Here is a 16,201-nt window from a genome sequence, read left to right on the forward strand (position 1 = left end):
GGGGGGTGGTTTCTTAAAGTTATCCCTGGTCATGAGGTCATGAGTATGCCCCCTTAGGAGCGAAATCGAAAAATAGTGAGGGTACATGATTATAAGAAATTGTTGGCGATGATAATGATTTGAGCACAAATGATTCAGAGGAATTTTTGAAAATTTGGTGTTGATTGATAAGAAATTGAGCGCAAAGTTGTTTTGTAGAATGAAATTGAGATACAACATTGATTACTGAGAAATTGAGTGCAATGTAGAAGAAAGAATGAGCATTTGATGAAAAGCGCTAAGTGGTCCAAATTTTGTGAAATATACTAGCAAAATGATCTCGAATTTTGATTTCAATCCCGAAAATGGAATCAGAACAGGCAAATTAGCTAAGGGTACAATTTTCATGTCCATCAGAGCAAGTTGAAAAATTAGGGATTTGGCTATATAAGGGGTAAAAGTGTCATTTTCAATTCATTTTAACCTCCCAAGTTTGAAAATTCAAAAAGCCTTCTGTGAAGAAAAATGGTGGTTTCCACTCATGAGCATCAATTCAAGTGCCAAAGATGACATAATCGACCCTGAAACTATGAGCCAACGATAAGTGATCGATCTTAAGCCTCTTTATGTTCTCAATTTTGAATTTTTTTGTTGATTTTTCAAGTTTTTGGCACATTGAAGTCGGGTTTTCACATTTTGTCATGCGAGACAGGATCCTGCTCAACACAAAAGAGTCTCACTGACTACAAGCTTCTGTTGAGATAAAACAGTAATGGTGAACTCACAAAATGCATCTGCAATGCCAAAAAGTTCAGGTTATAGCTCTATTATGTACCAATTCATAAACCCCAAACCCTTCTACCGGTATCTCCTTTCCTCCAAGAATGCTTTACAAACCATCTAATGATCATTGCATGATATAAATTTCACATACAAATGTCTTACATACATATGCTTCACATCACACTATTCTACTTCCTTGTCATCTTACAGAATGACCTAATAAATTGACTTATATGCCCTTTACAAACAATATGCCTTATGTCGGCTTACAATACATTACAAAAGATATTCAATGTCGGCCCTATACAATAATCACAAAATGATTTTATAAATAAAACATTTTGGATCCCAAACTAATGTCGGCTTCACTGAAGTGTTGGATGTCAGTGCTAGTGTCGGTGCCAATGTCGGTGCAAGTGATGATCCTGATTACTCCAATATTGGTATATGTCGGTATCTGTCGGTATATGCCTTCTATAGAATCTTGTTGCCATCAATGACAACATATGAATCCAATGAGTGTCAACTGCCAGCATATACATGTGATGCTTATTGATTATGTATATGTATATGATGATAAAAATGATGTGTATAGATGATATAATGATATAGATGAAATGGTACTTATAAAAAGATGAAAATGATACTAAATTCTTATAATGTTGATATAATGAAATATTGAAAATACAAATTAATTTAAATGCAAATGACCTAAATGATAAAATAAACCTTGAATTAATACACCTAATGCAATTTACAATGATTGATGATTTAATGAAATGCACCTAATGCAATTAATGCAAATGAATTTAAATGAATGAATGCAAATGATCCTAATATGTTTTTGTTTTTCCAAGTATACTCAATCATTATTTCAACCATTGATCCTGAATGGTAAGGATTCTTATAATGCGAATGAAAATCCAATGGAAAAGCAAAGTCCTAAATGATATTGCCATATTTTCAGTGTTTTTGAAACTGTGCTTAAATTCATCATTGAGCTTTTAAATACAAGCATCTCGATATAAGGATTCAAGATGACCTGAGTCTTTCTTACATGGATTTTGATATAACAAGTTGATACAAGCATCTAGGTACAATGAGCCAAGATGACCTGAGTATATCTTGCATAATAGACAAGGATTATCCCCTTCCATATATGACTTGGCACATCCTCGATGATATTTTGTCAATCATGTCCTTAGACAAGTACATACATTACTAAGAGATAAACCACAAGCAACAAACAAAGAAAAATAAGCATGTCCCATCATAGCCCCTCTAGTCTTGGACATCATCGAGTTACATAGGGTACATGATTAACAAAAATCAAGATACAAACATTGAATCGTGCATGTCACATGTATGTTCCCTTAGTCAAAACAAATATAATCATCCCGATTAATGATTGTTGATATGTGTTGTCACTTTCTTTTTGAATCTCCAAATTCTGAGTTTCACGATTCAATTTTGTTTATGTCCTGATTTTTCTTTGTTGTCTTATTGACTTACCACTTGTCGTCCGTTTTCAAAATCCTATTGTTTTTTATTTTTCTAAGTTTTCCGATAATTTTGTATTTTCTAGATTTCAATGTTGCCCCTAGATAAGTTCAATATTTTACCCCCATCTAGAAATAAACTTTATTATGGATGCACAATGACGATCCAAACCATGATGGGATATGATGCAGATGACTATTCAAATAAGAAAGGATAGTGACTACGCTAAGTATCTCTATGTTTGACAAGCTTTGTGAGCTACGGATTTTTGTCGGTGGCTTAGGTCAAATGGATGCGAAAGAAAAAAGCGAACTTGTAGATAGAAGAGTCAACTACTAGATAGCACCTGTTGTCAGGTTTTCACCATCTAAATTTATTGCATTTTTCCTTTTTTTTTATTTTATTCTTTTTACTGTTTTTTATATTTTACTCTTTTCTTCTTTTTAGGGATTTTCTCTTTTGAACTGTTTTTTGGATTTTGTTTCTTTTATACTTTTTATGGTATTTTGTTGGTATATCAAGCAAAGAACTTCTTGAGATGCATGGTGTTGATAGGTTCATCAAACCATTCACCCTCTAGTGTAGACAATCTGTATGCTCCTAATCCATATGATGCTACCATGACAAAAGGTCCCAACCAGTTTGGCTCAAATTTGCCCTTTTTTCTCTCATCTTGATGGTTGTGTGGATTTTCTCTAAGAATGAGATCTCCTATTTGAAATACTCTTGGCTTGAATTTTTAATTGTAGCTTCTCAACATTCTCTATTGATATGCCTTCAAGTGATCTGAATAATTTTGGCGACGTTCTTGTATCAGTTTTAATTCTTGTAGCCTAGAGACTCTTTGTTCTTCTTTTGGGATAAGTCCCTTCAATGACACATGTAGAGAAGGAATCTCTACTTCAAATAGTAAGATTGCTTCTGATCCATACACTAGGCAATACGGATTTTTCCCCATTGGTGTACGAATTCTAGAGTGGTATGCCCATAGAGCATGGTTTAACCGAATGTACCAGTCCCTACCAGCCTCATTGATTGTCTTCTTCAGAATCTTGAGGATTGTTTTATTTGACGCCTCAGCTTCACCATTTCCTTGTGGATAATATGGTGTTGAGAACCTATGTTGGATCTGAAATCACTCACATATTTCTTTTACATCTTGATTTTGAAAGGTCGCCCATTATCAATGATAATGGTCATAGGAACACCATAGCGACAGATTATGTAGTTCAAGATAAATGATGAGATATGTTTTCATGTCATTGTTGTCAAGGGCACTGCTTCAATCCATTTAGTAAAGTACTCAGTTACAGTCAAAATGAATTTATGTCCATTAGAAGATGAAGGATTTATCTTTCCCACTAAATCTAGTCCACATTGAGAGAATGGCCATGATCCTTCCAGAGGATGCAGTTATTGCACCAGTGCATGAATGAGATTCCCATGAATTTGACATTGTTTATATTTTTTAGTATATGTGAAGGAATCTCTTTCCATAGTGGGCCAATAATACCCCAATGTAATGAGTTTCTTAGCCAACGTAAGACCACTTGAGTGTGTGCCACAAATACCTTCATGAACTTCATTTAGAGCTTTCTCAAATTCTTCACGTTTGAGACACCTTAGGACAATGCCATCCAAACCTCGCCTATAGAGGATATCAGCAATAATGGTATAATGGGTTGACTGACGGATAAAGTTTTTCTTTTGATTATGGGATAGGTTTGGGGGAAGGATATTGTCATTTAGGTATAAATAGGTTTGGTTGTATAGGGAGGCATCTGTTCCAAATATGTTACAGACGATTTGGGTATTTGGGGAATGAATGGTAGGATAAAAATTTCCTTCCACCAGGAATTCATAATGCTCTTCATTTTCTTGAGTTTGCAAGAGAGATTATATCATTGCCATGGCATCTACTTCTTTATTCACATTCCTTGGGATCTGAGAAAATGTGATTTTAGTAAAATTTTCTTTGAAATCTTCAATCAGCTTCTTGTAGAGCATAAGTTTATCATCCTTGGTTTGATATTCATCATTGATCTGGTTGATTATTAGTTGTGAATTGCTATAGACATGTAACTCTTTGGTGTTCCATGCAATAGCCATCTTAATCTCAATGACTAGTGCCTCATACTCTGCAGTATTGTTTGTACATGGGAAGCACAGTCTATATGATTTAGGAATGGTGTGACCTCGAGGTGTTATGAATAAGCTTCCTGCACCTGATCCATGTTGTGTGTAGGAGCACCAAAATACAACTCCCAAAACTTTGTGCTAATTGTAAGAATGTATGCATTAGGAAACTCAATGTATAAAGGTACATCATCTTGTAGGGGTACTTCAACCAATTGATCTGCAATTACTTGTCCTTTTATGGTTTTTCGATCAACTTATTCAATTTCAAACTCACTTAATACCATGACCCATTTAGCCAATCGACCCGTTAATATTGCCTTGCTAGGTAAATACTTCAATGGATCAATCTTTGCAATTAGCTTAACAGAGTGAGTAAGCATATAATGTCATAATTTCTGAGTTGCAAATACTATTGCTAAACATGTCTTTTTCACTATTGTGTAGTTCAACTCATAATTGACCAAGGTTCTTCTGATATAATATATTTCTCTATCCTTTCCTTCAGTGTCATGTTGTACCAGAAGAGCTCCTAATGATATATCTGTTGTCGAGATGTATAGCAACAATGGTTTTCCTTTGATCATTGTCGCTAGCACTAGTGGATTTACCAGATATTGTTTGATTTGTGTGAAAGCTTCCTCACATTTGTCATCCCATCTAAATGGAACATTATTATATAATAAGTGAGTAAAAGGGTGCCATCGTCAGCTAACTACGATATGAACCTTCTGATTGATTATAATCTCCCTTGTAGAGAACACAACTGGCTAATGTTCTTTGGGGATTCCATCTCCATGATAGCTTTTACTTTCTCTGGATCCACTTCTATTCCATGAGATGATATGATATAACCTATAATTTTACCTGATGTAACCTCAAAAGCACACTTCTTTGGATTCAGCCTCAATTTGTATTATTCTAGTCTATCAAAGATCTTGTTTAATATTTCCAAGTGCTCCTCTCTTGTATGTGATTTTGCTAGTATATCATCCATATAATCCTACATGAAAGTATGCATCATATCATGAAAAATGGTTGTCATGCCTCTTTGATATGTAGCTCCAGCATTCTTGAGCCCAAATGGCATAATGTTCCAACAGGAAGTACCCCAAGGGCATGTGAAAGTTGTTCTCTCTTGATCTTCAGAAGCTATCTTGATTTGGTTATACCCTGAGAAACCATCCATTAAAGAGAACATTTCATGTCCAGCTGATAGATCTACAATGATATCAACGTTTGGTAATGGAAAGTGATCCTTTGGGAATTGTGTATTGAGATCCCTGGAATTTGTGCACACTCTGATACTTTTGTCTCATTTTGATACAGGCACAATAGTTGACACCCATTTTGGATATGTGACTAGTCTTATGAACCCTGCATCCAATAGTTTCTTTAATTCTACTTTGACAAGAAGAGAAATATCAAGATGCATCTTTCTAAGTTTTTGTTTAACTGGTTTGGCTCCTAGAGCGACATTGAGATGATGCATAATAAGATCTGGATCAAGTCCTGGCATATTAGCATATGACCAAGCAAATTTGATTTGCCTCTTCTTGAAAAACTTGGTAAAGTCCTCTCTTTCTTGTTTTGATAAAGATGTTGCAGGATGAAGAATCTTAGGACTCTCTAGAGTACCAATATTAACTACCTCTATGGGTTCTATCAGAATAGTTGATCTCTCTTGAAAATATTCTAGTAGAATGTCAAATATTCCATCTTTTATTGCCTAAAGGAGGTTTTCTCCATTAGATAGTCCTTTATTTTGTCTTTTGAATGATCTAATGTTTCCATAAAATGGTTTTCAACATTAGACCTTCTTATTTGTTTTATTGCTTCACTTTTACGACTGGAAGATTTGGCACCCTCCTGACTACAAGAAGAATTATTTGATTCACTAATAGAAGATCTCTTTGGTATTATGTATTCAATAACGTTAAGATATATAGATATGGCATGGTCATTTGGAAAGATATCAATTTCAGGGATTCCATCATTTTCCCAGTCAATCAATTCTAGGTGGATTAAGGGTAAGTCATAATCTTGATCAATCTCTGTGTTTTCAATCGTCATAACATAATTGTCAAAATTTTCAAGTGTATTATTCAATTTAAGGATAGCACTCTCTTTAGAATATACTCTTTGGATGACTCTCCAATTAGTTCTACCAAAGTTAGATGAGTAATTTGTGATTCACCCTCAAGTGGTCTATTTTCTGATGTTTGTCCTTAAACGAATGGATCATATCAACTTGTATATCTTTTGGATAACACACCTTTTCAAAAGCTATCTCAGCATTTGAATCAGTTTCTTGTATTTGACATATTTGAGTGGCTCCTACTTCTTTTCTTGTCACTTCTTGTCTTCTTTCATACTCTACTTCCTCTAGACTGATTGCTTCTCCTAATTGACTTGCTATCAATTCTTCTATGGTTCTACCAAGTTTTGGTTCTTGATAACTAGAGATTGATGGAGATCTCATGTCCTTTTGTTCTTTTGACTATTGATTAGTGACCATGTATGTCTTTTGGATTGAGACTTCTTATTTTCTCTTATTTTCTTCTTCATGTTTTCTAGTGTATGCTTCTTTTATTTGGATTCTGATTTCTTCTTGTCTTTTGTCAAGCTCTTCTTTCTGTTTCTTGGAAGATGTGTTATCTTTTGGAGTAGCATTCTTGTCTTCAATTTCTCCACTTGATAAATCAAATAGTGGATCTAGGCCCCATTCATATTCATGTGAGTCAGTTTTAGAATCACTTTCTAGGACCACGCCACTATATCTGACAGGGATGTTATATGGCGAGAAGAGTTCATTGATAATTGATACAAGTTTTGTCACCTATTCTAATTTAGGTTATGTACTTGATTGCACTTTTTGGATCTGTTTATAAACAAACTCTTCCCTTTGAATGGAAAGTTCTTCTTATTGTTGCTCATATTCCTCTTCCCTTTGTTCTCTCTTTATTTCTTATGTTGTTGATTTTGTATTGGCTTGATTAGGTTTTGTACTCGCTTGCACTTGATGCATCTGTTTATAGGAAGCCTCCTATCTTTGAATGGTGAGTTCTTCTTGTTGTTTCTCATATTCCTCTTCCTTTTATTTTTTGTTTGTCTTTTCAGCTGCTTGATGTAAAACTTCTTGCCATGATTCCTCTTTGCGTGCTACTTTTCTTCTCCATTGGGGATTTTGATGATGATCTCAATTTTGTATAGGTTGAGTATACTGGTCATACCCAAGTCTAGATTTATCTTTATCATGTTGAGAGTGAGGTTGTGATTATTTTTATGATGCCTTCTTGACTCTTACCAATATGGCCTTTTCCTTGGTATCCCATTCTTTGCATGATTCTAAATCCATTGCCATACCACTCTATGGGGATAGTGATATCTAAAGCAGCTGCTTTGATCTCTTCTTCATCTTTGTATAACCAATCAAGGATGTCCTTTTCTTCAATTTCTTCAGATAATGTTCCAGCTCTAACAAATTTTCCATCAAATATTTCAATAGGTTTTTGTTGTTTGCATTTTTTAATTTATTGGTTTTCCATATAGCTTTGGAGAAAGTGATAAAGTTTGCAAATAATACTTTCCCAATCCTGCATCATTTAATTTTAGCTTTTTCTCAAAACTTTCCAAAGTGGATGTATATAATGTCTCTTGAGATGCTTTGGCAGGAGATAATGCTTCTTTGTTATGAGGAACCCTTGCATCTTGAGCATGCCTTGCTGCAATAGTGACTGGAATCTGTTGATATGGTTATTTCTTGTCCATTATGAAGAAATTTGACACATTGATGATATGTTGAGGGAACTGTTTACATGTCATGAATCCATGGTCTACCCAGAAGAATGTTGTAAGATAAATTCAAGTCCAAGACTTGACAAACTGTATCTCTCTCAACTGGTCCTATTTTGAGGGGTAAAACCATTGTTTCCTTAGACAAACGTTCTTCTTCATCATAGGCCTTGATTGTTATTATATTTTTAGGATCCACTACATTTTCTGAATATTCCAAAGCTTTTATCAATCTTAATGCACAGTTGTTTAAGCCAACTCCTCCATCTATAAGAACACGTTTAACGCGGGTTGTATGAATAGTGACTTCAATGTGTAGGGGAGCGTTATGGGGATGTTGAAATGATATACCATCATTTTCTATGAATGATAAGCAATGAGTGGCTATGAGATGTCTCACCATGTTTTGAAATTGATCAAAATCCAAGTCCTTAGAAACTGTTGTTTCCACTAGAGATTTTTCCAATATTTCCTTATGCATTGGTGAGATCTTGAGAAGCTCTAAGACTGATATTTGTGTAGGTATTTCCTATAATTGATCCACTACTTTGTACTATCTTGAAGTGGATGTTATATCATTTGTTACACCTATAAATGTTACCTTTGCCTTACTTCGATTAATTGCATTCACTGCTTTTGCAGGTGATTTGTCTTTAATTCACTACATTGTCATATGTGGAGATTTGAATGCCATGTGTGATTCATTTTTTTTATGACCATCCATTGTGATAACCTCATTATCAATCAAGTCTTGAATGATATGTTTCAGTCTTTAACAATCATTCATTTGGTGTCCTTTGTTTCTATGAAAATCAAAAAAATGATTTTCATTCCACTAACTTGGTTTGACCTTAGCCTTGAAATAACTTGTTTGCAAGAAACATTTTTAGAGATGATTCCAATGGTTCCCCAATGTTCATAATTTTTTTGTGGGGGTTGGAATAAAAGGACTTTGGTTTAGTATTCTCTTAATTGTTTATTGGTGCTCAACTTGAGAGATTGAAAATGGGTTGTTATGATATACTCCCTCATTAGCAACATCTTTTATCTTCGTCCAAAATTTTGGTTTATTGTTGTTGCTCTTATTGCCATTGTTGTTGTTACCATTGTTGTTGTTTTAGTTAGAGGAATTGTAGAGTTTTAATTCTCCTTTCTTGACCATAGCGTCCTCTATTTTCAAACCATTTTCAATCATCTTTGCAAAACTTGGAGGACATTGTAACTTGAGTCTATAAATCATCTCACTAATAAGATTGTCAATGAAGATGTCCATTTTCTCCTATTCTGGTACATCTCTAGTGTACCTATTAAACAATTGTCTCCATCATTGTAGAAATACCATAAAAGGTTCCCCATTCTTTTTCTTGATTTTGCATAAGTCTGGCATTGTTATCTCATTTTTTTATGTTGGAGGGGTATTGTGAGATGAATCTGTTCACAAGTTCTTCAAAAGACTTCATCCCAGATGGCAATTTGGAGAACCATTCCATTGATTGCCCACTTAAACTTCTAGGAAATAAATACATCAGATAGGTTTCATTGTGTGTAAATTCCATACTCATAGTGAAAAACTTTGATATGATCTTGAGGATCAGATTTCCCATCATATTTATCTTATTTTAGGATTTCACAATGTTGTGGGAATGGCACCATGTTCAAACTCTGGTCAAAAGGATATGGACAGATGTCCTCCAATGAATATTTCTTGGAACTTGTTCCATTCTGCATATCATATATCTATTATTGCAAAGTATTCATTTGTTGAGTGAGAGTTAATAGAGGATTATCAACACGGGTTCTCCTTATATCCTTATAAGTTCTTTTGTCACCATGATCCCTTTTTGTTTCATCTTGGTTCTTTGTATCATCTTGTTATTTTCTTGTTTTATATCCTCATGTTTCTTCTCTATCTCTTCTTGTTTCTTTGTGGTTTACCCAATTCAAGTCATCATCATTGTGGTCATCAGTGTGTTGATTATAACTTATTTCAGCATTTTACTTCAAACTTTCCATGTTAAAACCTTGTAGCAATTTTGCTCCTAAATTTGCCAACATTAGAAAATATTTTTTCTTTTCTTTTTCTAAGATTTTGTTGGTGCACAAAACCGCAGATTGGAAAACTCAAAGACTTGCCAACTCCTTAGGAAATCCAATCAGCCTTGGCCAACGAACAGGGATGGTCGAAGACCAAATCCCTCTGCACTTCAGGCTCCACAAGACCTAGGCGGGTGTACCCTTCCCTCTCAAGCACAAAAGAGTTATTTAAATGTGGATTTAATCCTCTAAGCAAGTTTACACAACTAGCAAATTAGTGTTCTGCAACTATGCTATATCATGTGCTTTAGCTGAATACTTTGAAAACTGAAAACTGAATATGAATAAAAGTGTATGTTAAAGATATTGTATATTGAAAATGAAGTGCTTTCAGGACTTGAATGAAATTTGCAAGGATTAGTTCAAATAGGATATGGAAGAATGTTTCTCTGTAAGGACCTTATGCATACAAATCAAAATCTCATAAACAAATAACAGACCAGTGCCTCTATCCAGGAATATGCACGATACTTTGTGGACAAATAATTCAATTAAACTCTTGAGACAGTTTTTAGGCAACTTGTAACACAAGACTATCAATACAGAGGTTCCATTAAGTGCTACAAGAACATGAAGAAGCAAATCTTATATTCAATTATAACAACTTGTGGTGGCACACTGTATTAAACCCTTTATTAGATTTATCAAGAGGACAAAATGAAATTCATCAACACAAAAGTATACACGAATTCTGGAATTGAAACAACGAATCTTGTCTATTAATTTTTGGAGAGTGAATGCATACAATAGCTACACTTACAGATACTCCATTACACAATGATTTCTCAAAATGATACTTCCATTCCTACAGACTTCTCCAATACAGACATCCCATAGCCCCTACTGGCAGCCTGACAGATTGTGAATTGTTCTGGATCACTTTTCTTAATTGAAAAAGACTCCCTATAAATACCTAATCCAAAAGACATATGTGAAAGGACACACCCTTTTGCATACAGGAGGGAGTTACAGACAATTAGTTTTCCAAAGGACACACCCTTTGGCTTACAGAGATAATTGCATTTGAATCCCTAAAATACACACTAAATAAAGCTTCAATAATATATCCTTTATCCTTCGCTTTAATAATACTTCCCGTAAATATTCAATATCTCCTGCACATAAAATAAACCAATCAAATCCCTTATTAATTAAAGATTAAATATATTCCACTTTAGATTAGGCAATAATCATTTTACCCTATGTAAAATACTTATTGACAACAATTCACTTAAATCAAAGTATTAAACACTTGTAAACATTTATTCCAATAATAGTTTTTATTAAATAACATAAGGTAAAAGATTTTGTACAGTAAGTAAAACAAAATACTTCCCTTCCAATAATGTTACAATACTTTCTCACCTTTTGGTAATCTTTAATTTGGGTCGGAAATATTATATCATATAAAGTAACCTTTGCAAAAACCAATCAAGCATTAAATGACTCACCCTAATGAATATGTTCAAATTATTTACCTAGGGTGAAAATAATATGTATATGGAAGGATCACTTAAATAAATAAATGCTTTTTGTCATTTTACTTATGGTAAAAGTACATTTTCTCCAAAACAATAATAATCATTCTTTTGATCTTGCATAAAATCAACCCTAATATATACATGTTCCATTTTATTCACTTAGGGTGAAAATTATAAATGATCAAATGATAATATCAAAATGCGAAAATTTATTAGGTCATCAAATTAAAGAATTAACCATGGTAAAAGAACTTATAAAATATAACTTTCTTTGTGATAAAATATATCCCTTTATAACCTCTCAAAAGGTAATTTCAAAAGATAATATTGAAAACTATTATTATCCTATCAAATGTTGTAAACAAGATTTCTTTTGCCAAGGTGCTCCTAAAAATCATCAAATTATACTATCAAAACATTAAATTAAATTTCTTGAGTAAGGGATACTTCCTGTTAATATGCACCCAAGAAATATAATTTTTGCCTATAGTATCCTGCACAAAACATAAAAAAAATCAACTAGCTTGATAGGTCATATGTTCCTATTTCATAGGGATATACTTAATAAAATCATTGATAATATTTTCCCCATGCAGATAAAAATATTTTCCCCCTAAAGAGACATATGATCTTTGCACACAATTAGGGTAAAATATTTCTAATAAAATATGATGTTAACATAAAACTCCAAAAGTAAATGGAAACTTCTTGAGTAAACATTCAAATAAGGATATTAAAGATTTGAGAGTGTTTTTACTTTCACTTGAATAATTTCCAAAGTAACAAAGAATTTGCCATAATAACCTCTTGAAATTAATTTTACCTTTAAAATAATAAATCAAAAGCAAATGATTAAAACATACCTACCCCCGCTTGATAAAAATACATTACCTTGGCAAATATTCTAGAATAAATTTTCATCTTGAAGGCAAACTCAATTTGGTTAGAAATAATTTAGCACATGGGATGCATACTTGCAACAAACCAATCAAACCATTAACTACATGATAAGATGGTTTACCCTAATATAAATTTTTCAATTTATTAACTCTAGGGCGAATAATATGCATACAAAAAGATTAAAAATCCACTTAAATAAACAAATGTTTTTTATTATCTCCACTTGTGATTTGAAACATTTCACACCTTTGAAACATTTTTCAAAATAAGATCCATTTATATGAAATAACATTTTACCTTAATATATATTTTACGAATGTTTTAGGGTAAAAATAATTTATTTAAATCACATATTTAAAAATGTATTTCCACATTTCAAGATTACTTTAATAAATTAAAATCTTGTGGAAATATTTGTAAATTATTATCCATAGTAATTTACCCTAATAAACATTTTCAAGTAATACAATAGAGCAATTGGTAAAAGGGGAGGGTAGGTATGGGTAGTTAGGAAGGTCGGGTTGAGAGGTTGAGTGTTCAACTCCCTCTCCCTGCCCTTTTGTAAAAATATATTTTATTTTTAAATCATTTATATGCAAAATATAATCACATTGCAAAAAATATTCTTGGGTAAGATATACTCCCTGTAGAATAATTTTTTGATTGTCCAACCTGGATAATTTTAGGTTCCACCAAATTCTTTCCATTAATTTGTCAAATCTGGAATCTTGTTGGTCTCTAATGGTATTATTGATTGCTTCTTCATCAACATCTGTGTGTCCAAACTCATGAAACATTGGATTTTATTCTTCCATTTGTTTTTGTTGTTTTCTCAATTGCTCGTGTTTAGCTCTATTCCAAACTGGCATATGATCAATTTGAAACTTCCCAAGTTTTGATCTTCTAGATGTAACTCAATAGGTGATCAATTGTTTAGGAAAATAAGGTAAGTTGATTCTACCACCTCTATTGGTACGTTGAGATAAAGTGTTGCTTTGTTGAAAAGAACATGCTTGTAAGGTTTCTTCATCAAACTCAGTTCCACAACCACGTAGATAGTCATGAAAACGGTATAGGAATATGCAATGCTTCAACAAAATTTTGCAATTTATGTATAGAAACCTTCTCTTTTTCAAGAGTTCTTTATAACTAAGTTTCCTCTTCTTGAGACACAAAATGGTCATACAAGTGTGTAATGGGTGACAAGTTTTGATCCCAATATGAGTGCAAGTTTTCTGAAACTTTGATAATATCAAGCTCAAGGTGGAGCGATATATCCAAGTCAATGAACAAGGTTAATCTGATCTTAAATTTTCGTGATGAAGGATGATGTATCCTATTGAGAAACTATGTTTTAAAAATCAAATTTATCAAGGAAAAGTGTTTTCTTCACTTGATATATTGGATCTAAGACTTGTTAAAGGTGACTACTTGTGATAAACTTAGGTGTAATCTATTGTTTTGGGAGAATTGTTCAAGAATCCTATCTGTTTGACCAGTTGCAAAATCTGTGAATGTTGAAATGGATTCTTCTCAAAAATGGGTATCCAAGACTGTTTTCAAAATTTTGAGTTGACAAGGGGAAGTGCTCTCTGTTATGAACGCTCTAAAACAAATGCATGACTAAAATGTGTATATGCGCTATCAGATGTGACAAATGTGTTGCACTATTATGAAAATGTGCTACTCTGCACTTCAAAAGCGCGACTCTGTGTTGCAAATGCATTGTTTTGTCAAGTAAATGCATTGTCAGATAGTGTATATGCGTGACTCTGTTGTTCAAATATGTTATTCTGTCATGTAAATGCATTGTCAAATTTTGTAAAAGAGCGACTCTGTTTCTTTTCTAGCAAGTTTTGAGTTTTTCACTAGGATGATTATTTTTTGTTTATGATTGAGAACATAATGCAAACATAGAAGACACAATTTTTTGAAAGCAAAATGTACAGGCACATACAATTCCTATGGTAGGCTAGGACAGTAGTTGTTGAATCTCACGTGGTTTCCCTGAGGCTACGCTATTCAAAGCAGATACTTAGATCCTTGACCCCATTGGCTCCACCCTCGGCACTCACTTCTCTAGGGCAGCCAAGCACCAGTTTCCATGAAAATTCCTCATGGAAAACTTTTTATCTCTACTAAGAACCGTATGTATGTGAGTTGCTTCAGAGGTCTGACCTCCTACGCCAACAAATAGAAGGATTTGGGCTTGTACACAAAAGAGTTTTTAGTCAAGGCATCCAGTCGAGTGGCCATACATGCGGTATGTTACGCTCCATTAAGCAAGGCCTCCCAACCTATAAAGGTTTCTCTCTAAAGGTTTTATGGGGAGTCATAACCTTGGTATGGACTAATCAACACTCATTTCCTATAACTTTCATTACAAACATGATTTATTTATAGTGGATCTGAAGAGCTTGGTGTTATCTCATTTCCACTTGGGTCATTCCCTCTCACTGAGACTTAAGGGATACTCGAGAGGCAGGCCCTCTAAAGGTTAATAAACATTCTAGAAAGTAGGTCTGGTTTTCTCATCATCTGATTAAGGTGAGGGCATAGTCACCTACCACTTTGTTCAAACACAGTAAATAAAGGATTTATTTTCCTCCTAAATTAGTCTAAGTGCAACTATTTTAAAGAAGACACAAAGATGCAAGTTTGCATGTTGTTAATTAACCCCCTAGTTAAGCTATGTGAAGCAAATATGATAAATTACTCAACCCCTTGTTAAACTAGATGTGAAAATGCATGAAAAGCACCTGCAAAACCACCAATTAGCTGTTTGAAATTTTTTGTCTTTGACGGTCGAGAAAATCTACAAGGGTTAGTGAAACAAGTTGTTATGAAAATGAAAATTTGAAGACTAACAAAACAAATGCGTTGAAAGAACAAATGTGCTAAAATTCACTGCAAATGCGCTACCAGATTGGACAAATGTGTTGCCCTAAGATAAAAATGTGCTAACCTATGTGCTACATGCGCTAAAACATGATAGATGTGTTGCTAAAACTAACAAATGCATTATTAAAAACTACATATGCACTACCACATATTACAAATGCACTACAGGAAGCAACATATGCGCTAAAAGATGTTACAAATGCATTAAAATATGAATGGATGTGCTAATCTTCCAAAACTTATGCAAAACTACGAGAATGAAAGACAGAAGATAGAAAGTGAGGCCTAGGCCCCACGGTGGGTGCCAAAATGTGTCAACTTGGAATTAATCTTCAGAATAAGCCTGCAAATTGTTAGTTTTCAACAAAATATTGATAATGAAAGCTACAAGAAAAATCCAAATATCATCCAATGAAACAATGTAAAGGAACAAAACATGAAAACATAAAAATTATACCTTTACCCTCATGTCTCATTGTGTCCTAACCCCATTGCTCTTCGTTGCAGATAATTTCTCTCAGACATGCATTATGTGGATTCCAAGATGGCAAGTGTAGAATGGACAGATAACTGATAGTTGATTATGATTATGCTAAAATGATTTAATCTATGATGCAAGATAATAACATGAT

Source organism: Cryptomeria japonica, chromosome 4 (genome assembly GCF_030272615.1).
Source record: "Cryptomeria japonica chromosome 4, Sugi_1.0, whole genome shotgun sequence".
Classification (NCBI taxonomy): domain Eukaryota; kingdom Viridiplantae; phylum Streptophyta; class Pinopsida; order Cupressales; family Cupressaceae; genus Cryptomeria; species Cryptomeria japonica.